Source organism: Mus caroli, unplaced genomic scaffold (assembly GCF_978045245.1).
Source record: "Mus caroli unplaced genomic scaffold, Mus_caroli_1 scaffold_5, whole genome shotgun sequence".
Taxonomy (NCBI): Eukaryota; Metazoa; Chordata; class Mammalia; order Rodentia; family Muridae; genus Mus; species Mus caroli.
The window spans coordinates 75,625,325-75,652,744 of NW_028227260.1; the positions used below are offsets into that span (position 1 = coordinate 75,625,325).

General features: G+C 40.0%; 1 non-coding gene across 1 annotated transcript; it reads right to left on the minus strand.

The window, feature by feature from the left end:
- Positions 1 to 17,236: 17,236 nt before the first annotated feature.
- Positions 17,237 to 17,369, minus strand: LOC115030156 (small nucleolar RNA SNORA16B/SNORA16A family). The gene has a single exon (XR_003835779.1). It is a non-coding gene; the product is annotated as a small nucleolar RNA SNORA16B/SNORA16A family (small nucleolar RNA).
- Between the last annotated feature and the right edge of the window lie 10,051 nt (positions 17,370 to 27,420).

Consider the following 27,420-nt stretch of genomic DNA (forward strand, 5'->3'; position numbering starts at 1 on the left):
CTTCAGTCTCCAAGGTGCTATGATTACAGGTGTGCTCTATCATGCCCAGCTTAGTATTGTTATCATAAGTAAAAGCTTGGCATTTGGGACCAGCTGAGTTCTCTCTGTGTTACCCATTTTTATTCCTAAAGGTTGTGATGCGTGGATGCCATGTTTGGACCGTCAGTCTTGTTCTGTTGAATTTCATCCTCTAGCTTTTGTTGTGAACTTCAGCTCTGGTAAGTGTATCTTGAGTCATACTTTCTGTGTACCTAACCTAAGATTTTGTACTACATTGCTAACTGTCTAGACAGATATTATGCTCAGACATATTTTAAAAGCCTCAGCTAGGATGTGGTAGCAAATACCAGCACTCGGGATGCAGAGGCAGGAGGATCTCTGTGACTTGGAGGCCAGACTGGTCTACAGAGTGAGTTCCAGGGCAGCTGGGGCTACACAGTGAAATTTTATCTTGAAAAACAAAAACCAAACACTTGAACAAACAAAGCCTCTGGAGAGCCACAACATCACTTCTAGTTCAAAGTTAGCCAGGTCTGGATAGTGAGTTTCAGGGACACATAGACTCCCTGTCTCAAAACCAAAGCAACAATAAAACAAAACAAAACAAAACAAAACAAAACAAAACAAAACAAAAACTAACAGCAAGACAGAAGTCTAAAAAATTTGGGGGGCTTAACATATGGTCAAGGATGTATGTAACTGTTTCAGAAGAACCCGAGTTAGATTTCCAGTAGTCATTTCAGGTGACTCACTCAGGTACCTGATCTGCAGCTCCATTGGATCCAATGCCTTTGGCCTCCCAGGGTACCCACATATGCATAGCATACTATATGCATACATGTGATTAAAAATAAAAATACATATTTAATTAAAGTAAACCTCAAGACTTTATCAAAGCCAAAGGCTATTTTTTTTCTTCCCAATCCCCTAATTTCTCCATGCACTATGAATCAAAGTAAATACAACAAACTTGGTTTCTAGTTTGTGGAGGGTTGTGGAGGCTTGAAATGGATGACTATACAGATATTTAACTGATAGCACTTGGGATATGTATAGTGAAGGAGAAATACTTTGTGACAGGAAAATAAACAGAAGGGGCTGTGACGTGTCATGGGAGTCAAGGGGACATTTCTTTGAGGAAGAGTTCTGAGGGATGGACAGAAGTTACTACAATGCTATGTAGACAGTGTGCATCAGAATTACCCAGGGTACTTGTAAAATGCCATGTGGGTAGGCTTCACCTCAGTGAGCCTGGGATGGGCATGATGGTTGCATTTCTAATTTGTTCCAGGTAGTACTGATGCTGTTGTTCAAGGACCACACTTTGAGAACTCATGTTCTGGGCTACATCTCCCAACAGGTGGCACTGGGGCACAGTACTGAGGTTGAGTTATCAGCTAGAAAAAATGCTCTCCTCAGTTCTCAAGGGCAACTAGGCTTAGGGATGAGGCAGAACTCCAAAATGGCTGTCTTTAGCAGTGATACTAATATCACACTTGTCTAGTATGATTATAGTTTGGGAATATAATGAATAACCTTTAAACATTTTAATTTTGGGGGGATAGAGAGATGGCTCAGTGGTTAAGGACACTGGATGCTCTTCAGAAGAATCCAGGTTCAAATCTCACCACCCACATGACAGTTCACAACTGTCTGTAATCCCAGTTTCAGGGGATCTGACATACCCTCACACATACATACATGGAGGCAGAACACCAGTGTAAATAAAATTTAAATGTTAAAATTTTTGAGAATTTCATATGTGTATACAATGTATTCTGGTCCTGGATCTTACCATGTCTTCTTCTTAACTTTATGTCCTCTTCTTTTATTTTTTGTTATTTACTGAGCTTCAATAAAGTGCAACTGAAAAGCACATGTATGTGAGCCATACACTGGAACATGGTCAACTTATTAGGACCTATATCCCTGAATAAAACTGATTCCCTGTCCCCCAGGAGCCACCAACTGCCAACAGCTCCTCAGCTAGGAAGTGGGCCTTGTGTTTCCCTCTCCCAACCATGCTAGAATGTTGATTGGATTGATCATGTGAGAGTCTTGCCCAGGAAACTACAGCTACTGTGAGTTCATGAGGTCAACAACCGTCTTGTGTCCAGAAGGTACTGTTTGGAGCAGTCTTCTCTGATCTCTTATTCTTACAATCTGATGCCTCTTCGAGATGTCCCATATAGAGCTAAGCACTGTGGAGACACTCTTTGCACTTTGACAAGTTGTGAGTGTCTGTATAAACTCCTTTTCACTGTAAAAACTGTTTCTTTGATGAGGGATGAGAGCTGGTTTAATCTAGTTCTGTGCAGGGTGAGTCAACTGTGACTTCATGGGTAATCTTTACAGTCAACTTGATTGAATCTATATTTATAGAAGATACATTCCAATTGGTAGGTCAGTGAGAACATTTTAGAAATGATTAACTGAAGGGAAATGATCTTCCCCTAAGACAGAATGGTCATCCCAGAGATAAAGAGGTCCAAGAAAAATATGTAGTTTGCTGTCTTCTTCCCTTTGCTTCTTTCTGGTGAATACATCTATCCCTGTTGTTGCTCCTGTTGCTATTGGCCCTTTTCACTCAAACAACCACAGAACAAAAAACTAGATCAGAATAAATTTAGTGATATGGATCTACTGAACCAGAGACTCTGAATTTAATGTTTTGGTTCAGACCATTAAAAGGGGCGCTAACAGTTTATTTGATTGTTTAGCAGAAGTATGGGTCAAAAGTCAGGAGCATGATAGCATCCAGGCAGGCATGGTGCAGGAGGAGCTAAGAGTTCTACATCTTCATCTGAAGGCTGCTAGCAGAATACTGACTTCCAGGCAGCTAGGATGAGGGCCTTAAAGCCCACACCCACAGTGACACACCTCCTCCAACAAGGCCATACTTCCTAATAGTGATCCTCCCTGGGCCAAGCATATTCAAACGACCACACCTGGCTACATCTTTTAATAAGTGCCAAATTTGCTAGCAGTAGAGACCAATACTGAGCCCCAATATGGCACCATTTTTATGCTTTATTTTTTATTAAATATTTTCTTATTTACATTTCAAATGTCCCCTTTCCTGGTTTCCCCCACAAAAACCCCCTATCCCCTCCCCTGCTCACCAACCCACCCACTCCCATTTCCTGGCCCTGGCATTCCTCTACACTGGGACATAGAGCCTTCATAGGACCAATGGCCTCTCCTCCCATTGATGACTGACTAGGCCATCCTCTGCTACATATGCAGATAGAGCCATGAGTCCCACTATGTGTACTCTTTGGTTGGTGGTTTAGTCCCTGGGAGCTCTGGGGGTACTGGTTAGTTCATATTGCTGTTCCTCCTATGGGGCTACAAACCCCTTCAGCTCCTTGGGTCCTTTCTCTAACTTCTTCATTGGGACCCATTTGGCACCACTTTTTGAAGTGACCAACCAAGCAATGTAGTGGAAAGTTGACCACATTGGATCACTTCCATTGTGAAACATTGTCCTTAAGAATAGATAGCTGTATGGGTATGGGTTTGCTGTTCCTTCACATAATACTTATGCAAAAACTATTGTTCTTGGCCTACAGAATTCTTTATTCACCATTATGGTATTGCTACTGACCAAGACACCCTCTTTATAGCCAAAGAAGGGCAGCAGTATGTTCATACTCATAGACTGAAACTGCTATTGGGTTCTCAGTATCTCTGGTATGTACACAATAATTATTAATACCCTTACACAGTATCCATCTTGTAAACAAGCTAGTTCTGTTCTTTTAAAGAACCATGTATATTATAGGGGAGTACTAACTTGTATTAGGTTGGTGGGTATAGTGGGCAAGCATTAGGTAGAGAGAGAAGGTTGTCTAAGGGTTTTGAAGCAGGAAAAATTGCTATATTCTTCACAGAGCTGAGAGAGGGCCAGTTTGACCAAGTTCAGGGAAGAGATACTAGAAGAACTTCAGAACCTGATTACGGATACAAAATAATGAGAATCTGTTGAAAAACAGTGAGCCAAGAAAACAATTAGAAAGGTCAAAATGTGCATGTGATGACATCAGCAAAGAAGCTAGTGCAGAGTCTAGGATGAAAATGGTGCTTGAATGGACCACTGTGGGGAGATGGAGAAGAAAGCATCGAAAAGGTGCTATGGAGGTCATCCATCAAAGCTTGTTAGAGGCTGAAGAATAATGAGATATTTGATAATGATTTGCTACTACCTAGCTTAAATTGTTTTCTGGATGGTCAGATTTGAGAGAAAGAGCCATTTTGGAGATTTCAAATGAAGTATCCTTGTTATATGTTTCTAAGTGGGTAAGGGCAAATGTCAAATAATAACTGTTCTCCATTGCTCTTCACTTTATCATTATTTCTTGAGACAGTGTCTTCCATTGAACCTGGAGCTTGTTGTTTGAGCTAGACTGTCTAGCCAGAGAGCTTCTGGGATCTGTCTCTGCCTTCCCAGTGCTGGAATTAAGGCATGGGCCATGGCTCTTGGCTTTTTGTGTGGATGATATAAATGCAAACTCAGGGTCCTCATGTTTATGTATCCACACTTTACTAATTACATCATTTTCTTAGCGCTGTATCATCCCTCTTTGGGATATGTGTGTGTGTGTGTGTAAAAGAGAAAGTTTTGATACAGTCTCATTATGTAGTCTTAGATGTCCTATAACTTGCTATGTAGATGTATTAGTTATTTTTTATTGCTGTGATATGACATCGTGACCAAGCTAACTTATAAGAGTTTATTTGGGGCCTATAGCTTCAGAGGGTTGGAATTCATGATGTCAGAGTGGAAGTGACAAGCAGCAGGGATTTGGACTGGTAGCTCAGAGCTCACATCTTGCAGCACAAGCAGGAGACAGAGAGAACTTATTAAATTGGGTGAGAGTTTTGAACTTTCTAATTCCACCCCCAGTAACACACCTCCAACAAAGCCATGCCTCCTGAGTGATGGGATTAAAGGCTTGCACCACCATGCCTGACTGTATACACCTTTGTTTTTATCATCCAATTGGAGAAGTTCATTGATAGCTGAGTATCTAGCTCTGGGTTTTAAAGGATATTGCTATAGTTTTGATTTGGAACACTCCCCAAAGGGCCTGTGTTTAAACACTTAATTCTCAGAGTAGTGTAATTGGAAAGTGATAGAAATCTTTAAGAGGTGGAGCCTACTGGGAAGTTTTATGTAATTGTGGATGTGTCCTCAAAAGGGACTATGAAATGCCAATCTCCTTTTCTCCCCTTTGCTTCCTGGCAGAGTGAGCAGCTTTGTTCTACCACATACTTCTGTAATGATTCAGTGCCTTACCACAGGCTGAAAAAAACGAAGCCAATGAGCTATGGATTGAAAGTCTGAACCAAAGTAAGGCTGTCCTTTTTAAAAGTTGATTATCATGTGTTTTGTAACAGTGATAAAAAGCTAATGAATATAGACATATAGGATAATGGGTAACCTTAGAGAGCATGAGGTGTATAGTATGTACCTAAGAGGACACACAGACATACAGTCTAGGTTTCAAAAGTTATATGAGTGCATGAAACAGCATTTCAAAAGATGTCCAGATTTGAGATGAGAGGAGATCAAGGATCAGTAGAGTTCGATTGAAGGACTAAGTTCTGTATTCCAAAATACATCGAATTGGCCATGGTTCATAATAACCTACTGTGTATTCTAGAAAAATCTAGAACAGAAGAACTGGAAGTTTCCAAACAAAGAAATGAAGAGCCAGATACCATGGTGCATGCCTATAATCACAGCTCAGGAGAAAAGAGGCAGGAGGATCATTAGTACAAGGCCTACTTGGGCTATATAGTCAATTCAGATGCCAGTCTGGACCATGTATAAATTTCCTGTCTCAAAGTAAACAAAGAAACAGATAAACAAATAACTGATTTTGATGACTCAACCTCGTAACTTTAGCAACCAGGAGAGAAAGGCAGGAGAATTTCTGTGTGTTCAAGGCCAGCTTAGGCTACTATTGAGTTTCTAGACCAGCCCAGGCTATAGTTTGAAACCTAGCTTCAAAAACAAAGCAAAACAAAGCAGGGATTGTGAGAAGGCTCAACAGTTCAAGTGCTTCAGATCCCTATATATCTACAAAAATGCCAGGTGGGCATGATAGCTTAGCCTCAGAAGACGGAAACATAGAACAAAGTTGGCTAAGAAGACTAGCCATCTTAATGAACTCTGAGTTTGGTTGAGAAAACCTGCCTCAATTAATGAAATAGAAAAGTCATTGAAGATGATTCCTGACATAAATCTGAAGTGTCCACATGTACCTGCATATACATATGGATAACACACACACACACACACACACACACACACACACACACACTGGAGAAAGAAAAACCAAAACCAAAAAGGGCCACCAAATCAAATAAGTAAGCAAAATAAACAATAAGAAAAATGTTAAATAATTATCCTGATTTGGTGAGTATACTCTGTGCACATGTATTGAAATAGTACAGTTTTGCCCCACTAATATCCACAGTGATTACATGCTAATGAAAAACAAAAGCTAGGTATGATAGGGCATGCTTGTAATAGTAGTACTTTGGAGACTGAGATGGGGCATCATTGAGCCCAGGAATATGAAATTAGCCTCAACAATATTATAAGACCCTATTTGAAAACGTTCAGGGGCTGAAGAGATATCTTAGTGGTTAAAAATACTTCCAGAGAACCAAGATTTAATCCAAGTACCCACATGCTGGCTCACAACCATCTGTGATTCCAGTTCCAGGGAAACCTAATGCCCTCTTTTGGCTTCTGTGGGCACCATGCATTGCAAGTGATACATAGACATGTAGGCAAAGTAGTCATATACATAAAATAAACAAATATTTTAAAAGTTAAATTCAAAAGTAAACTAAATTTAAAAGAATAGTGGAAATGTCAAGTGGCTGTTGTTAGTGGGTAGTGCCACAAAATCCAATATAAAGGCTAAGTAAGCAATATTTACAAATTAAGTCTTCCTTATCCAAAATGCTTAGGAGCAGAAGTATTTAAAAATTTGTGGTTTTAGGCTTTGAAATATTTCCTTATAAATAATAAAATGTTTAGGGGGAAGGGACAGAAGACTATATGTGAAGTCAGTTTTGCTTCCTATGTGTCTGATATACATAACTGATGGTAATTTTATATAATTTTTGTGTGTCTGCACTTTTGACTATGAGCAGTCATAAGAGTAAGCTATGGAATTTTGCACTTATGTTATCACATCAATATTCAAAAAGTTTTGAATTTTGAAACACTTCGGATTTTGCATTAGAAGCACTCATCCTGTGTGAAGAATGTAGGCCAAATGCACACTTGAGGTCATGAGTTGGGACTGTCTACTTTAGCTCTATATTACTATCTGAAAACTGCATAGACTTTGAAGACCATCTGGATGCTATTTTGAAATTTCCTGATTTTCGAACATTGACTCTTTTTTTTTTTTTTTTTTTTGATAATGACATGGGTTCAGTAGTCTCTGTTGAAGGATAACGAGGGAAGGGTATATAGGACAAAGCTGTGAGGAGTCTGGTTGAAATAATATATTGAAAGGTCTAACCTGGGCATGGCAGTATATGCATGTGATCCTAGCTCTTAGAAAGCAGAGGCTGAGACACTGGAGAACAGCAACAACAACTCAAAAACAACAAATGAATGAAGGAGTAGAAAGTGGGGGTGGCCAGACAGGTAGACAGGGCATAGTGTCCTGAAAGCCAGAGAAAGAGGACACTCCTGAGGGTTCTTAAATGCTTCAACCTCCCCTATAGCCACCACCACCAGAGGTAGTGGAAAAGAAAGGTTAATAGAAACAAGGGTTGTGGACCTGTTTTGAAATAGTTCTATTCCAATCTTTGTTTTCAGCAGTTCACTCTGTGTCTTAGTCAGGGTTTCTATTCCTGCACAAACATCATGACCAAGAAGCAAATTGGGGAGGAAGGATTTATTCAGCTTATACTTCCATACTGCTGTTCATCACCAAAGGAAGTCAGGACTGGAACTCAAGCAGGTCAGAAAGCAGGAGCCGATGCAGAGGCCATGGAGGGATGTTACTTATTGACTTGCTTTTCCTGGCTTGCTCAGCCTGCTCTCTTATAGAACCCAAGACTACCAGCCCAGGGATGGCACCACCCATAAGGGGCCCTCCCTGCTTTGATCACTAATTGAGAAAATGCCTTACAGCTGAATCTCATGGAGGCATTTCCTCAACTGAAACTCCTTTCTCTGTGACAATTCCAGCTTGTGTCAAGTTGACACACAAGACCAGCCAGTTCAGTCTGCTAGCAAAATACCAACACAAATTAGCAGCTGCAGTCCAGTTTACTTGGCAATCACCACCCATAAATCAGCAATAGCAGTTCGATCCAGAAGAAACTGGGAGGCTCTGCTAATCAGCCCAACTCTGAGGAAGTTGCAAGCATCTGGTGGAATAGCACAAGAACTTCTTTGTCTAGTCACTCTTTATGAAGTCATGACAAGTTTATGAAGATCAGCAATGCAATGCAAGGTGAACCAATGCCAGAGCATCCTCCCACTATCTGTGGGATATTTATATTTTTTCCTAAACATTATGTGTCCTTTCATGTGCCTGCTTTAGCAAATCCTTTTAAGTGTCTGCCTCAGCAAAACATCATATGACATAACTGAGTTTTCAAAGAAACCAGAAATGTCCACTTCACATTCCATCATCTATACTCATGTGGAAAATGTCTGTGCTATGATCAATTTTTCTCTAATCTGGATTTCAGAGCTTCAATATTTTAAAACTTTGTGTTGTTTGTATGTATGGTCTTATAAACACTATCATGAGTTCTTTTCTTTCTATAGCCGAAGCCTCACTATTATTTGTATACTTTATTATTATACAGTATCATTATGCAGCTCAGGATGGCCTTGAGTTCCTTGGGCTCAAGCAACCCTCATGTATCAGCCTCCAAAATAATTGGTGGTACTCTGGCTACCACTGGCTTCATCATTTTAAAAGTCTTGTTTAGTTTGGGGGTTATAATTTTGTTTACTTAGGAGAGAGGAAGTTCAAGTCTTATGAAAGGGTCATAATCGTACAAAAAGCTATAAGGTATGCTTCAAAGGCTCCTTTGAGTTAAACTGAAAAGTACTAAAGTGGATGATGAGTTAAGAGTTGAGGAAGTTCGTTATAGTGACACACACCTGTGATCCCAGCACTTGGAAGGTGAAGGAAGGAGGATCAGGAGTTCAAAGCCATGCTCAGCTACATACTAAGTTTGAGGCCAGACACACATTGAATTTGAATACAGCCTGGGATACACGATGACATTTCTAACAACAACAACAACAACAACAACAACAAAAGAATAGCCGGTAGTGGTGGCGCACGCCGGTAGGATTTGCTGAAGGAGGCAGAGGCAGAGGCAGGAGGATCACGAGTTCGAGGCCAGCCTGGGCTACACATTTGCCGGGCGGTGGTGGCATGCGCCTTTAATCCCAGCGCTTGGGAGGCAGAGGCAGGCGGATTTCTGAGTTCGAGGCCAGCCTGGTCTACAAAGTGAGTTCCAGGACAGCCAGGGCTACACAGAGAAACCCTGTCTTGAAAAACCAAAAAAAAAAAAAAAAAAAAAAAAAAAAAAAAAAAGAATAAAAACAATATCAGATCTAGTCTATATACTTCTATTATGGTTAATAGAAAAGGAATTTTTATAACAAGAAATAAGGAAGCCTTACACTATGCTTTTAGCTGACTTAGCTATAAATAAGGGTACTAATATCTCTACTACATGGACAGTATACATAAGAAACATGTAAGCATCCCAAAGTGAATTTAAAATGTTTTAAGTGTTTTACCTCCTTGATTAACATGTGAAGCATTAAGTATCATTATGGCATTTTGCTTCTTTTTTTATTCATCTTTTTTTTTTTTTTGCTTTGTTTTGTTTTTTTTTGTTCTTCTTGTTTTGAGACAGTGTTTCACTATGTAGCCTTGGCTGTCCTGGAACTCTCATTCTTTAGACCAGGCTGGCCTTGAACTCACTGAAATCTTCCTGCCTCTTTTTGCTTCTTTTTTGAGATACACTTTTACTATGTAGCTCCCCTGGCTGGCCTTGAACTTATGGCTATTCTTCTATCTCTACCCCTTGAGTGCTGGGATTGTATGCATGCACTAGCACTCCTGTCCAAAAACAGTTTAAATATCAGTTGGATGTGGTGGTGTACACATTTATAGTCCTAGATACTCAGGAGGCACACAGAGGATCACTTGATAACAGGAGTTCAAGGCCAGCCTGAGCAACACAGTTGAGACTTCCTCTGAAACAAAACTAAATAAAAAACAAAACAAAACAACAACGATAAAAACAAAAACAAACAAACAAAAATTAAGAAAGGGACTGGAGAGATGACTCAGTGGTTAAAAGCACCGACTGCTTTTCCAGAGGTTCTGAGTTCAATTCCCAGCAACCACATGGTGGCTCACAAACATCTATAATTGGATCTGATGTCCTCTTCTGGTGTGTCTGAAGACAACTACAGTGTACTCATACAGAAAAGTCCTGAAGGTGTAGCTAAGTGGTAGAGCACTTACCTAGTGTAAGGTCAGTGATAAGGAGAGCCAAGCGGCTCAGTGACCAGTAGGGCTTTATTGTGAAAAGACCTGTGGAGGGAGGACCTCTATTGTAAGGAGGCAGAGCTCATGGTCTTCTTGTAGACTAGCTTGGGGTAGTTATAGGACAGAAAAGGGAAACAGATAAAGGAACTGAAAATTTTCCATTTTTTGACTTATGAATGGATTCATAGGCTAGCTAGGGAAATAAGGCCAGTGGTAGGCAAGAATCTAGAAAAATAGTTACTCGAGTTTAGAGAATTGCCATGGTTTAACCAAAATGGAGGCACCTTACAAAATGGCATAACCATGGTTAACATCAAGTATGCATGAGGCCCTGGGTTCCATGCCCTGTACTGCAAAATAAAAATGAAAAAAATGAAATAACAACATAAAGTATCAATATGAGAAGTTGATATAAGCATTAATACAGCATAACAATATGAAATGTAACTATTCTAGAACTTGAGAACTCTTAATGTAGACCTCTGTAAGTAACGTTGCCCAATGCTTATTTTTATACTAGTGATGTTAAATGGTGTCGGTGATCTATACAATTTATTGACCAAACAAGAAATATTGAAGTATGAAAACAGGTGCTTTTAATAGTTATTTCAGGATAACAGGCAAACGTCGAGGATTATATGGAATACGTGATCACTGAAAGTAGAGATAACACATTCCTGGATATATAATTACAGTATCAAATTGGTACAATGACATGAGATATGTGTATGTAGGATCACTTTTCCTACACAATCTCATTCAATTGGATACACCAGAACTATATCTCATTTTAATATCCTGGGCTGAGTGAAGGAAAAGAAAATAGTAAGCATAAAACTTACCATCTCCAGTTCTTTCCTTGCTTTCAATGTACATTTGCAAATTCAGCAGAAGGATTTGCTTTGTTCTAGCCTTCTGAACCTTGATCAGGTAATTCGAGTTATAAGTCTTAGAGAAGAAAGGTCTAATGGGGACAAGAAGAATGGTCAGGTCTTTTACTGAAAGCCAATGAAAATATTAACTAGGGGAATTAGCTCGCAAAAGATGGTAGGTTCAGCAGCGTCATATTCCAAGCAAACTAATGTACAGTGCATTTATATTCTCATGCAAGCAGATGAGATTCAATGGTATGCACAGAATTTGAATGTTTCCTATGACTCATTTGGAGTCTGGCTACAAGCTCTAGCTAGCCCCTTTAGGCTGGAATGATTTGGGGAATGGTGGGTGAGATTACCAGGACATTCATTTACATATGTTTTCATTTTGCTTTTTTTTTTATATCTGAAGGTTTGAGGTGGGTTTCATACCTTTTTGAGAAGTCTCGCTGGAATGTGATTGAATCACGGTGGCAGCTGATGTACTCTTAGAAGACACTGCTACAGATGGACATTTCTCAGTAATCAGGTAAGTAGGCAAGCTGGCCTTTGTTCTCTGCATAATCTCAAGTGCTCCCTGATCTGCAGCATGGCTCATGAAAAGCAGCACATCTGAATTGACAAAGAGATCTTTATTTCTCTTCCACAATGAGCAGAGAAAAGGGAGAAAGAGAATTGGGAGTGTGAATTTGTTTCTTTGGGAGTGTGCACTATCAGTTTGAGCAAAGGAAATGCTAATGGAACTTATGTTCCTGCCTGGAGACTACATTTCCTGACTGTTGTATTATGTTTTGTGCTGGGTCCAAAAGCCCAGCCTCCCACTCAGTGGGCCTGGATGGAAAAGCGAAAAGAACAGCTGCTTGGGAGAGAGGAATCCATCTTCACTCCAGCTCTCCCCCTGGCTAAAAGGAATATTGTTCCTAGCTGGGTAGGGTCAGAGTGTTCCTGTTTTGAAATTTTACTTATATAGACAGTTGATGCTGAAATAAAATGATCAGTATGCCAAACTTTGGAGTTTGCTGAAAGTAGGTTGCTGTCTGAAAATTGCCTTTGGATAAATCACATTAGGGTAGCATTTAGTTATTTTCTGGACCCAAATCCTGTGTCCTGTTTATAGGTGATCCTGCTGAAGTCACCTCTGTGTCTTGGATACATTCCAATGTGGACTCTGGGCTGGTAACTATCACTGTTTTATGCTGGCTTGATAATTGAACAGTCAAAACACTGAATTCTTGCTGCACTGGGAATGTTTTTGTTTTATTTTTATGTTTATTTTTATTTTATGTTGTTTTTATTTTATTTTTAAAAGACAGGGTCTCATTATGCTACCCAGATTGATTGCTCCAAACTCCTGGGCTCAAGGGATCCTCTTTTCTCAGCTTCCAGAGTGTTAGAATTGAAGCTAGGACTATACTATGAGAGTAGTGTTAGAATTATGCTACAATGCCTATCTTGTAGTATTTTGAAGTTTATTACTTATAGCTTCAACATTAGTGCTCTGGTATTTTATGGATCCTGTGTAGTGATTCTTATGCTGTGTATTAGAGGCCTATTTACTACTACTTGTCTGACCAGTTTGAAATAATTTTTAAATAAGCACATAAAGTTATGACAGCCCCCCTCCCAACAAACACGTTGAATGGGGTCTTGTGGTACTCAGGATAGTTTTCAACTCCTAGGCTCAAATGATCCTCCTGTCTTAGTCTCTGAAGTGCTGTCGCTTCTGGTGTGCACCACTGAACTAGGTAAACAGGACTTTCCATTAGCCTTCCATTCTTTAAAAAAATGTGTTGCATGTGTGTACTTGATGTGCATATGGGAGTCCATACGCCATGGCATGCATGTATACATCAGAGGGGTACTTTGTGAAGTTGGTTCTCTCCACCCACCTTTATGTGGTTTCTGGGAACCTAACAGGTTGTCAGGCTTGTGTGTCAGGTGCTGAACTGGCCCTATAGCCTTCTGTTCTTAATGATGATTGAATAATGGGTGGATGATTCTAGAACTGAGAGTACTTGATTCAGACAAATTGAGAAACTTACAGAGGAGGGAAGCCACATGTCAGAATGACCATCTCTGATCTAGTACGTCTTGTCCAAGTATTTAACAAGTGGACATCGAGTGCATTATTTGAGTCATGTATTTTCTAGGCTTTGGAAATGTCATGAGAATTTCAGAGCATTCTGTTCCATATGGAACTCTGAACAGGGGATAACAGCTTATGAGGAACAAGGGAATGTTTAAAGCCGTTTGTCCTTCAGTAATTCTCCCTTGCCATCCCCCCTCTCGTGTGTGTGTGTGTGTGTGTGTGTGTGTGTGCCTTTCACATGTGAAAGTTAAAGGGAAACTGTACACTGGGTTCTGTCCTTCCACCATGCTTTCTGGGGATCAAACTGAGGTTGTGAAGCCCACAGCAAGCACTTTGCAGCTAAGCTGCCTTCCCTTGCCAGCCCTCTCTTTTACTTAACACAATGCTAGTAACACTACTCTCACTGGATATTCAGGCAGGCAAATTCCTAGCAGATGTTTCTTATCTTTGACATTATGTGTGAGGGGTCAGAGTGAAACACTGTGGAGTTTAGTTCAATTCCTGGGGCTTCCATTTTCCTCTGCCTTCTTTGGAAATCATTTCCTGGTGTTCTAATTCTGTATCTTGCCAAGTAGCAAAAACACTAGGAAAACCCCCGGAAGTAGCTTGTGGTTAAGTTTCAAGTTTTTTGGCTCTTATCCAAACACTCTTGAGCTTCATTTGTGTTCACATATAAGAAAAGCCAACCCAGATCTCCTAATAATGCTTTATTTAGTGCTTAAACTTTAATTGCAGGGTATAAATGATACCATTAGGAACCGATATCAATACTAATGCCACCTATATTATTATTTACTCGGCTGAAAACTAAGCTTGTTGAAATATATTTATTAACGCTGCACCCTAGAACTACACATTTAAAGCTTAATTCTGTGGCTGTTCATGAATTCTCAGCATACTGTGGTGTCGAGGAGGCTTCTTAGCTTGAGATAAGTTCATTATTAAATTCGAGTGATGTGTTAGGGCATTTATTTTTCAGGTCACAAAATCGAGCTGTTTTATTCAAATGATGAGACACTCCTTGTGAAATTCTTTTAACCAGCAAATAGTTAAATTTGGCATCTATGATGTATAAACTTTGCTCCTTAGCCGTAAAATGTACTTTATTCATTCTGTCGATTTCTCTTTCTGCCATGGCTATTGTTTGTCACTAACAGCTAGCTTTTGTGAAGTTAATAAATGTGCATAATAAGGACATAAAGGTATGGAGAAGTAATACTGTAATCCTTTTGTTTGGATAATCAGTCTAATGTATGCAAATTAAACCTTATTAGTACTAGGGTTTTGTGTCTGCTTATCAAAATGTGCCATTTTCATGAAAATTGGAAGTCCATTATATAAAGTTATTATTAACAATCATTTAGGAATTATATACGGTATGCAAATTAAAGTTGATTACAACTAATTAAGGGCTTTCTTTGTTATTTGACCTTGTCTGCTTTTTATGTAAATATGTTTCTTTTGGTCTGGCATATTTTTAGACTCAGAAAAGTATATTAAGACAAGTTACATTATGTATTTTTTAATATATCTTTGTGTTGCCATTGTCTGTGTCCCTCACTTCACAGAGGCACATATGATATGTGAGAGCCATGCAGCTTACTGTTTGGAGATAGCTCTCTAGGTGAGGAGAATCTCAGCAATAGAAAACAATCACATCTCCCAAGTCTCTTCAGTAAGATTCATGGACAATGAGCACAAACCCAGTACCACATCTAAACAGTCTTCATGCCACAATACTCCTTTCTTTCCACCATTTATTGACTTCGGTCAGTCTTGAGTTATAGAGTTCTAAACAGGGCTCAGTGATCATTACTCACTTCCAAGATATCTTGCAAACACAATTGTTTGTTATCTACAAAGGCATTCAACTAAAGATTAGTGACTTCTTCACAGAAAGCGTAACATGTCAGTAGTCATGGCTTTCAAAAGACATACATGTTCCCTATAAAATGAAAGGGTTCTCAGCAGCTGGAGAGGAAATATTGAGTGAGGGTAAAAAGTTTTTTTTCCTTCACATTCTCTCTCTCTCTCTCTCTCTCTCTCTCTCTCTCTCTCTCTCTCTTTCTTTCTCCCCCCCCCCCATGGCTTGCATGTAGAGACTGGAGGACAACTTGTGGCAGTCCTCTTCTCCCATGTAGCTTTCAGAGACTGAAATGAAGCCACCACACTTGTTTATTGCCATTACCTGCTGAGCCATCTTGCTGGCTCACGATTGTGACTTAATTTTTTCTTTTTTAGATTTATTTTATGTATATGAATGTTTGCCTCTTGGAATGTATGTGCATCATGTGTGCCTGGTGTGAGTGGCAGTTAGAAGAGGGCGTCAAACCCCCTGGAACTGGAGTTAACAGATGGTTGTGAGCTGCCATGTGGGTGCTGGGAATTGAACCCCAGTCCTCCGGTCTTAACACCCAAACATCTCTCCGGCCTCTGGAGTGAGACTTTTAAATAGTGCAATTTTATAGCTGTTTTTGGTCAACAATGTGGCTCAATACTGTGGTTTAAGAAAAGAACCCTGGGGTACTTGTTTTAACCCTGGAATAGAAAAGACCTGCTAACCTATAGTTTTCAAGTACCTTAACGTGTATGGGTAAGAAAAAGAATGGGAGAGTAAAGGGCCTGAGAAAAGATGTCAAATGGGCTAGGAATGTTGCTCAGTGGTAGAGTGCTTGCCTAGCAATGCATGAAGTTCTGGGTTGGATCCCGAGCACTATAGAAATTGGGCATGGTGGCATGAGGCATTATTGAGTAGGCAAAGGCAGAAGAATCAGAACTTCAAGGTTATCATTGACTATACAGTGAGTTTGAGGTAAACTGTGGCTACCTGAGATTCTGTCTCAAAATAAAATAAAATAGAATAAAATAAAATACAGAATAAAATGTCAGCATTTTTCAAATGGATCAGGGCAGTGGTGGCACACACCTTTGATCCCAGCACTTGGGAGGCAGAGGCAGGCAGATGTGGGAGTTGAAGACTAGTCTGGTCTGTAGAGTGAGTTCCAGGACAGCCAGGGCTACCCTGTCCAAAAACCAACCAACCAACCAACCAACCCACCAACTAAACAAACAAACAAAAAGCAAAAATGGTTCAGCAGCTAAGGGTGTTGTCATCAAAGCTGACAAACACATTCCATTTCTGTAACCTCTATGGAGGAAGGAGAGCGCCAGATTTTGCAAGTTGTCTTCTGATTTCCATTTGTTCTCCTTGGAGCATGTATGTGTGGCCCACATGCACATATGCACGTAAGATAAATAAAAAGCTTAAAAAAAAGGCAAATGAGAAACTAAGAACTGTACTACCACTCAGTTTATCTAAATTCTAAACATTTTTTTTTATTTTTCTAATTTGAAAAATAATAGTTTAAATTTTAAAAATACCATTTGAATTTTCATTTCATTTTTTTATGCCAATGCAGTTATCTACAATGAGCTTAACAGTGTCTTGCACCAGGTCTTCAGAAGCATAATGGTCTGGTTAGCCTTATCTTACAGGACAGTGACCCAAAAAACATTGCTATGTGCTGCTAGAGGTTTCCAGGGTGAACATAGTTGCAACTGCCCCTTTATGCTGGCTCTTGGGTTCAGCAAATTGCTTCTGAAAGCCCTATTCTGCTAACTCACCCCATGCTTGAGACTCAACATTTGTAGAGAGTATCCAGTGTTAACAAGCATCTCTGGCCTTCTCAGAAATGTCAAGATGGACCTGTCTTTCCCTAGAATCTTAGATGTGTTACTGTAAATGGAACCATGGCAGTTAAGGAAAACTGTTACTTGAGGCTTGCTTTTGACCACATCAGCTATGTGGAAACAGCTGCAGCTTTGATAAGGGCTGCCACTTGAATTCTTTTGAAAGGAATTGGAAGCAACATTAAAAAAAAATCTTTTCTTTACCTCCTACCCCTGGATGTGTGCCATGGCCCATGTGTGGAGTTCAGAGGACAACTTTCAGGACTCAGTTCTGTCCTTCCTTAATCTAGGTCTCTAGCTTGGTGGCAAATGCTCTTACACACTTAACCATAACACCAGCCACCAAAGCAACCTTTAAAGTGTAATATACTTGGGGTTGGAGAGATTGCTCAGTGATTAAGAGCCCTTACTACTATTATACATGACCTGGGTTTAATTCCTAGCACCCACATGGCAGCTTACAACTCTCTGTAACTTCAGTTTCAGGGACTATGACATCTCATGTCACCTCTGAGGGTACCAGACATGCACATTATACACATACATACAAGTAGGCAAAACCTAGAGCATTAATACACATAAAATAAAAGAAATCTAAAAATTTAAAGTGTTTCATAAAGACATAAAGGTATGCATTATGTAAATGTATAGCTTATTAAATTTTTACAAGCCCGCTACTCTGATGTAACTAGGACTGAGATAAGATGTGATACAGTAAGTCCTTACTCTCAGCACTCAAGGTAGATGTAGGCAGATCTCTGTGAATTCAAGTCCAGCCAGGTATATACACTGAGTTCCAGGACAGCCATGACTATGTGGAGAGACCTTGTCAAAAAAAAAGGGGGGGGGGGGAGAGAAGTGGTACATTATAATGCCACGGGAGTTCCTTTGCTTATTTATAAATTAGGTGACAGGAAGGTTATATACAGGTTTCTTTCTAATATCTCTTAGGGAAAAATTATTTGCACCACACTGAGAAGGCCAAAATCTCTATATAGTATCTCTCTCTCATTTTATTTTTGGTTTTTCAAGACTGGATTTGTGTAATCTTGGCTGTTCTGGAACTAGCTATGTAGACCAGGCTGGCCCTGAACTCACTTTTCCGGTAAGTGCAGGAAAATAAAGAAGAGGCTAAGTTCATACCTTTTTCTGAGGTCATAAAAATCCCTGTGTGGAATAGAAGTTCCAGACCACTATAACCTCTAGAAAGGATGCAGATATGCCCCTGAGTTTCGGAGGATGCTTAAAGCTTTCAAAAGGAGTCTCCTGGAGTTTAGCTATCTCACTATTTCATCGTCTTTCCTACTGCAGCTGTCTAGCCAGTCTCTTCCTCCCCGTACAGGAAAGCATTCGTCATTTTTTGCTTTTACTTTGGTTCCTTTGCTCAGTATAACAGAACACAGCACTTTTGCTAGACTCCTCTGTAGGTGGTGTTTTTAATGAAGTATTTTGTTGTTGTTCTGTTCCCCCCAAAAGCAAAACTTGTCCTTTTCCGGACCAAAATGTGTCCAGCCAAAGTCCACAAGCCATTATAGAGTTCTTACGTTTTCTCAAGAACAAGGTTTTCTGATAGTTCCAGACATTTCTTTGCCCTAAGCAATATGGGATTAGATTTTGGACTTTCAAGCTCCAAAGATATTTAAAAATTCCTATTTGTGCTGGGCGGTGGTGGCCAACACCTTTAATCCCAGCATTTGGGAGGCAGAGACAGGCAGATCTCTGTAAGTTCCAGGCCAGGTCTACAGAGCAAGTTTCAGAACAGTCAGGGCTGTTACACAGAGAAACTCTGTCTGGAAAAAGCCAAGGGAGGAAAAAAAAAATCCCCATTTGCACTATAGCTCAGTAGGTGCAAGTGGAAAATGATCTCATGATATTGGCCTCACAGATAATACCGGCTGTGTCTATATTGTACCACAATAAAGGGGCTGCCGTGGGTGAGGCTTTCCGCCTTCTAAGAAGATCCTTTGCTCTGTAGGAGTTACTGGGTGTGTCTGGAGAAGCTCCAAGAAGGTTAATAAGTGCCTGTGAAAGCAAGAGGGGGAAGATTGAAAGAGAACCCAGGAAATTCTCACAATGAGACATGGAAAAGGAGGCAAATGCCAAGTCCCTAGTCAGGTTTCAGAACACTAAAGAGAAACACAAACACATGAGGCAGGGCGGGCACCGCCCCTTCTGTCAGGTGACTGGATATGTAAGCAGCGGTTCCTTTCCCTGGCGCTGACTGCCTCCGAGGATGGGACTGGGAAACAGGGACACAAAATGCTGTCTCCTAATCCTCAGTAAAATACCCTGGGCTGACCACGGTTGATCTCTCCAAAACACCATATTGCTTTAGAAGGTTTATTGCTTTCTATTTGTCAAGATAACACAGTAGAATTATAGGCAACACAGAATTCAAGCTATGTGAGTCTTTTAATTCAGGCAGGATTGAATGTGTAATTAAGATTAATTATAGCATAATGGAATTGTAGAATACGATTATTGCATCATATTCCTTGCAGACATGCATCTTGCATTCATATCATTTGCTGTTTCAGATTAAGAAGTATGCTGGGAGACAGAGGCAATGGAGCTCAACTGCATTTTGTTACTAGGGTGTTAGGAAATTTTTGCCAGTGGCTGTCTCAGGGATGTTGAAATATGCCCAGATATGATGTGGTTTAGGATATCCTGCCTTTATTTTATTCCCTTTGAGAAAAAGTCAACCTTAAAATATCTCCATCAGATGATGAAAGCGTTTGTGTGTAGTGTTAACAAGTTTTGGAATCACATGACTGTCTAGAGTGTGTATTAAAGTAAAGGGAATTAATTTTTCATAAACTCAAAGTAGGAGTCGGAGCCTGGAGCTGTTTTAGAGTAGGTCTCTCCTGAATCGGAGAAGACAGGGCAGGCCTTCATAGTTTTGACTCTTTTATTAGAGAAAAATTAAGCCAAAGAAAAATTATATTGTAGATTATAGTATATTTTCCTTTTGAGATTTTATTTATTTTTATGTATATGACTGTTTGCCTTCACCTAAATGTGTATGTGAGCACCATATTTGTGCCTGATGCCTGCGGAGGAGGCCAGAAGAGAGCATTGGATCCCCTGGGGTTGGAGTTACAGACAGTTGTGAACTACCATGTGGTTGCTGGGAATTGAACAGGATCCTCTGGGAGAGCAGCCAGTGCCCTTAACTGCTGAGCCATCTCTCCAGCCCCTAGTATATTATTTAAATACTAAAACATATGGTGACAGTGTCACTATTTAAGCTTTGTCTATGTATGAAAGCTGAGGGAATTTTAAAATTATATTTTGACAAGTTCATAATATTTAAGATGTACTATGATCATATTCACCCGCCAGTATCCTTTTTCTTTTCACTCCTATTGGACATTCCTCTTCCAAACTTGTCCCCCTCCAACTTTTATTCCTTAATTTTTGTGACTTAGTTAAGCTTGCTTACAGGAGTATGATGAGGGGTTATTTATTTGAGCATGGGCCACTTACCATTGGCTATATCAGTGAAAACCCTCTCCTGACCATTAACTACCAATTGCTCTCCAGGAAGGACTTTAAGTTTATGAGCTCCCTCCCCAGCATGATGGAATGTTGAAGGGCCCACTCTTCTCCCAGGTCTTGTCCAGGCAGTTACTATGTGGTATCTATCTATCTATCTATCTATCTATCTATCTATCTATCTATCTATCTATCTATCTATCAGGGGCTCACTTTGTTGCTCTGCATGATCTGGAACTCAAAATCACTGAGATCCAGCTGCTGCCGCCTCTCAGTTGCTGGGATGAAAGGCTTTGCATGCTCTTTTGTTTGTTTTCCGAGACAGGGTTTCTTTGTGTAGCCCTGGCTGTCCTGGAACTCACCCAGTAGACCATGCTGGCCTCGAACTCAGAGATTGCCTTTACATTTCCAGTGCTGGTATTAAAGGTGTGTGTCACCACCTCCAGGTATGCTATACTTTGTTTTCTTGAGTCCTATTGCAACACTGAAGGGAATGCTCCTAAAAATTGAGTAAACTTTAAATTAATACATATTTTTATTATGAAGGCTTTTGAAATACACATTCAAATTCCTTTTTAAAAAGGTCCTTGAACTCTAGTATTGTCTTACATTTTTTTATATGTTCGTATAAGATCAGTTAAAACTCTGGCTTGTAGCCCTTAATCCACATTAAGGCCAAAATTAAAAATGGAAACATAGGTGTGTTAGTTAGGGTTTTTACTGCTGTGAACAGACACCATGACCAAAGCAAGTCTTGTAAAGGAAAACATATATTTGGGGCTGGCTTACAGGTTCAGAGATTCAGTCCATTATTATCGAGGTGGGAACATGGCAGGTATGGCACAGGTAGAGCTGAGAGTTCTACATTTTCATCTGAAGGCTGATAGTGGAAGACTGACTACCAGGAAGCTAGGATGAGGGTCTTAAAGCCCACAACCACGGTGACACACCTACTCCAAAAGGGTCACACCTTCTAATAGTGCCACTCCCTGGGCTGAGCATATACAAACCATCACTTTCCACTCCCTAGCCTCCATAGGCGTGTTCAAATACATGAGTCTATGGGGACATACCTAAACATGGTATAATAAAAAAAAGTATCTAGTCCAACTTCCAAAGCCCCTATATTCTATAGCAGTCTCAGCAATGTTACAAGTCCAAAGTTCAAGATTCATCTAATCACTTAACTGTTCTCTTCAAAGCAAGACAGGAAACCAGCTGGACAAACTCCAAACTCTGCATCTCCATATTTGATGTCAAAGTGGTCTTCAGATCTCCAACTCCTTTTTCATTTTTGTTGACTGCAACAAACTTCTTTCTCTTTGGCTGGTTCCAGTCCCTGTTAGCAGCTTTCCTCAGCAGATATCCCTCGGTTCTGTCATCTGGAACATTTGGGTGTCTCGAAGTCAACTTCAATGTTAAAACTTCTTGTTTCAATGTCTGAGATCCATACATGATCTTCTGGGATCCTCCAACGATCTTGTGTCACTTCTCCAGCTCTGCCCTCTGTAGCATTCTAAGCTCAGGTTGATCTACTACACTGCCTCTGTTGTTCTTGGTGACTATCCCATGGTACTGGCATCTTCAATACACTGAGGTCTTCCACTGCAACTAGGCTTTACCAGTACTCTCTCATAGACTCTCTTCATGGTGCCAAGCCTCAAATACTTTGCATGACCCTTTCAGTCCTGGGCCATCAACTACAACTGAGGCCGCACCTTCACCAATGGCCTTCCATGGATGGTCTCTCACAGTGCCAAACCTCAGCTGCTCTTCATGACCCCTTCATGACTTCAAAACCAGTACCACCTGGGTGACTCTTACACATTACCAAGCACAGCTGCAGCACAAGGTACAACCTTGGCTATCTCTGGAACACAGCTTTGTGCTCTCAGAAAGCACCTCCTAGAAGATTTCACCTCAGTGATGCTAGTCTCCATGCTCATCACTGTTAATTTCTTTTTTAAAATCTTTGTGAAATTGACTGTTATTTTTTCATTTTTCATGTTTTTATTAGATATTTTCCTTATATATATTTCAAATGTTATGCCCTTTCCTAGTTTCCCCTCCAGATATCCTCTATCCTCTTCCCCTTCCCCCTTCTTCCCAACCCACCCACTCCGACTTCCTGTTCCAGGCATCCCCCTATACTGGGGCATAGAACCTTCATAGGATCAAGGGTCTTTCCTCCTATTGATGACCAACTGGGCTTGCCTCTGTCTCCCGACTGCTGGGATTAAAGGCGTGGGCCACCACGCCCAGCTGAATTCATTGTTTTTTAATAGCTGAGTAGTATTCTATTGTGTAAATAATGTCATTTCTCTGTACATATGCAGCTAGAGCCATGAGTCCCTCTGTGTGTTTTCTTTGATTGGTGGTTTAGTCCCAGGGAGCTCTGGTTAGTTCATATTGTTGTTCCTCCTGGGGGGGGGGCTGAAAACCCCTTCAGCTCCTTGGGTCCTCTCTCTAGCTCCTTCACTGGGGACCCTGTGCTCTGTCTAAGGGATGACTGTGAGCATCCACTTCTGTATTTGTCAGGCACAGGGAGAGCCTCTCAGGAGACAGCTATATCAGGCTCCTGTCAGCAAGCACTTGGCATCCACAAAAGTGTCTGGGTTTGGTGATTGTATATGGGATGGATCCCCAGGTGGGGCAGTCTCTGGATGGTCATCCCTTCAGTCTCTGGTCAACACTTTGCCTCTATAACTCCTTCTATGGGTATTTTGTTCCCCCTTCTAAGAAGGATCAAAGTATCCACACTTTGGTCTTCCTTATTCTTGAGTTTCATGTGGTTTGTGAATTGTATCTTGGGTATTCTAAGCTTCTGGGCTAATATCCACTTATCAGTGAGTACATATCATGTGTGTTCTTTTGTGATTGGGTTACCTCACTTAGGACAATATCCTCCAGATTCATCCATTTATCTAAGATTTTCATGAATTCATTTTTTTTTGTTTTGTTTTTTCCAGATAGGGTTTTTCTGTATAGCCCTGGCTGTCTTGGAACTCACTTTGTAGACCAGGCTGGCCTTGAACTCAGAAATCCGCCTGCCTCTGCCTCCCGAGTGCTGGGATTAAAGGCATGGGCCACCACGCCCAGCTGAATTCATTGTTTTTAATAGCTGAGTAGTATCCTATTGTGTAAATGTACCACATTTCTCTGTATTCATTCCTCTGTTGAGGGACATCTGGGTTCTTTCCAGCTTCTGGCTATTATAAATAAGGCTGCTATGAACATAGTGGAGCATGTGTACTTATTACAAGTTGGAGCATCTTCTGGGTATATGCCCAAGAGGGGTATTGCTGGATCTTCCGGTAGAACTATGTACAATTTTTTGAGGAACCAACCAACTAATTTCCAGAGGGTTGTACCGGCTTGCAAAACCACCAGCAATGGAGGAGTGTTCGTCTTTCTCCACATCCTCGCTAGCACCTGCTGTCACCTGAATGTTTGATCTTAGCCATTCTAACTGGTGTGAGGTGGAATCTCAGGCCATTTTTACTCTATTAATCCTGCCAATCCATGAGCATGGGAGATCTTTCCATCTTCTGGGATCTTCTTCAATTTCTTTCTTCAGAGAAAGTTCTTATCATACAGATCTTTAACTTCCTTAGTTAGAGTCACACCAAGGTATTTTATATTATTTGTGACTATTGAGAAGGGTGTTGTTTCCCTAATTTCTTTCTCAGCCTGTTTATCCTTTGTGAAGAGAAAGGCCATTGATTTATTTGAGTTAATGTTATATCCAGCTACTGCACTGAAGCTGTTTATCAGGTTTAGGAGTTCTCTGGTGGAATTTTTGGGGTCACTTTTATATACTATCATATCATCTGCAAATAGTGATATTTCGACTTCTTCCTTTCAAATTTGTATCCTCTTGATGTTCTTTTGTTGTCGAATTGCTCTGACTAGAAATTGAGTTACTATATTGAATAAGTAGGGAGAAAGTGGGCAGCCTTGTCTAGTCCCTGATTTTAGTGGGATTGCTTCTAGTTTCTCTCCATTTAGTTTGATGTTGGCTACTGATTTGCTGTAGATTGCATTTCTTATGTTTAGGTGTGGGCCTTGAATTCCTGATCTTTCCAAGACTTTTGTCATGAAGGGCTGTTGGATTTTGTCAAATGCTTTCCCTGCATCTAACGAGATGATCATGTGGTTTTTGTCTGTGAGTTTGTTTATATAGTGGATTTCGTTGATGGATTTCCATATTTTAAACCATCCCTGCATCCCTGGGATGAAGCCTACTAGGTCATGATGGATGATCGTTTTGACGTGTTTTTGAATTCTGTTTGCGAGGATTTTATTGAGTATTTTTGCATCGATATTCATAAGGAAAATTGGTCTCAAGTTCTCTTTCTTTGTTGGATCTTTGTGTGGTTTAGGTATCAGAGTAATTGTGGCTTCATAGAAATAATTAGGTGAGTACCTTCTGTTTCTATTTTGTGGAATAGTTTGTGCAGAACTGGAATTAGATCTTCTTTGAAGGTCTGATAGAACTCTGCATTAAAACCATCTGGTCCTGGGCGTCTTTGGTTGGGAGACTATTGATGACTGCTTCTATTTCTTTAGGGGAAATGGGACTGTTTAGATCATTAATCTGATCCTGATTTAACTTTGGTACCTGGTATCTGACTAGGAAGTTGCCCATTTCATCCAGTTTTTTTAGTTTTGTTGAGTATAGCCTTTTGTAGTAGGATCTGATGATGTTTTGGATTTCCTCAGGTTCTGTTGTTATGTCTCCTTTTTCATTTTTGATTTTGTTAATTAGGATACTGTCCCTGTGCCCTCTAGTTAGTCTATCTAAGGGTTTATGTATCTTGTTGATTTTCTCAAAGAACCAGCTCCTGGTTTGGTTGATTCTTTGAATAGTTCTTTTTGTTTCCACTTGGTTGATTTCAGCCCTGAGTTTGATTATTAACTGCCCTCTACTCCTGTTGGGTGAATTTGCTTCCTTTAGTTCTAGAGCTTCTAGGTATGCTGTCAGGCTGCTAGTGTATGCTCTCTCTAATATCTTTTTGGAGACACTCAGGGATATGAGTTTTGCTCTTATGACTGCCTTCATTGTGTCCCATAAGTTTGGGTATGTTGTGCCTTTATTTTCATTTAACTCTAAAAAGTCTTTAATTTCTTTCTTTATTTCTTCCTTGACCAAGGAATCATTGAGTAGATTGCTGTTCAGTTTCTACGTGAATGTTGGCTTTATATTATTCATGTTGTTATTGAAGAACAGTCTTAGTCTGTGGTGATCAGATAGGATGTATGGGATAATTTCAATATTTTTGTATCTGTTGAGGCCTGTTTTGTGACCAATTATATGGTCAATTTTGGAGGAGGTACCATGTGGCACTGAGAAGCAGGTATATCTTTTTGTTTTAGGATAAAATATTCTGTAGATATCTATTAAATCCATTTGTTTCATAACTCCGGTTAGTGTGCATGTGTCTCTGTTTAGTTTCTGTTTCCAGGATCTGTCCATTGGTGAGAGTGGGGTGTTGAAATCTCCCACTATTATTGTGTGAGGTGCAATGTGTGCTTTGAGCTTTACTAAAGTTTCTTTAATGAATGTGGCTGCCCCTGTATTAGGAGCATAGATATTCAGAGTTGAGAGTTCATCTTCGTAGATTTTACTTTTGATGAGTATGAAGTGCCCCTCCTTGTATTTTTTGATAACTTTGTGTTGGAAGTCAATTTTATTCGATATTAGAATGACTACTCCAGCTTGCTTCTTTGGACCATTTGCTTGGAAAATTGTTTTCCAGCCTTTCACTCTGAGGTAGTGTCTGTCCTTTTCCCTGAGGTTGGTTTCCTGTAAGCAACAATGTTGGGTCCTGTTTGTGTAGCCAGTCTTTTGGTCTATGTCTTTTTTATTGGGGTTTGAGTCCATTGATGTTAGGAGAAATTAAAGAAAAGTAATTGTTGCTTCCTGTTATTTTTGTTGTTAAAGTTGGGATTCTGTTCTTGTGGCTGTCTTCTTTTAGGTTTGTTGAAGGATTACTTTCTTGCCTTTTCTAGGGTGTAGTTTCCATCCTTGTGTTGGTATTTTCCCTTTATTACCCTTTGAAGGGCTGGATTCATGGAAAGATATTGTGTGAATTTGGTTTTATCATGGAATACTTTGGTTTCTCCATCTATGGTAATTGAGAGTTTTGATGTGTATAGTAGCCTAGGCTGGCATTTGTGTTCTCTTAGGGTCTGCATAACATCTGTGCAGGATCTTCTGGCTTTCATAGTCTCTGGTGAGAAGTTTGGAGTAATTCTAATAGGCCTGCCTTTATATGTTACTTGACCTTTTTCCCTTACTGCCTTTAATATTCTCTCTTTATTTAGTGCATTTGTTGTTCTGATTATTATGTGTCAGGAGGAATGTCTTTTCTGGTCCAGTCTATTTGGAGTTCTGTAGGCTTCTTGTATGTTCATGGGCATGTCATTCTTTAGGGTTGGGAAGTTTTCTTTTATTGACGATATTTGCTGGCCCTTTAAGTTAAAAATCTTCATTCTCATCTATACCTATTATCTGTAGGTTTGGTCTTCTCATTGTGTCCTGGATTTCCTGGATGTTTTGAGTTAGGATCTTTTTGCATTTCACATATTCTTTGATTGTTGTACCCATGTTTTCTATGGTATCATCTGTACCTGAAATTCTCTCTTCTATCTCTTCTATTCTGTTTGTTATGCTTGTATCTATGGCTCCTGACTCTTT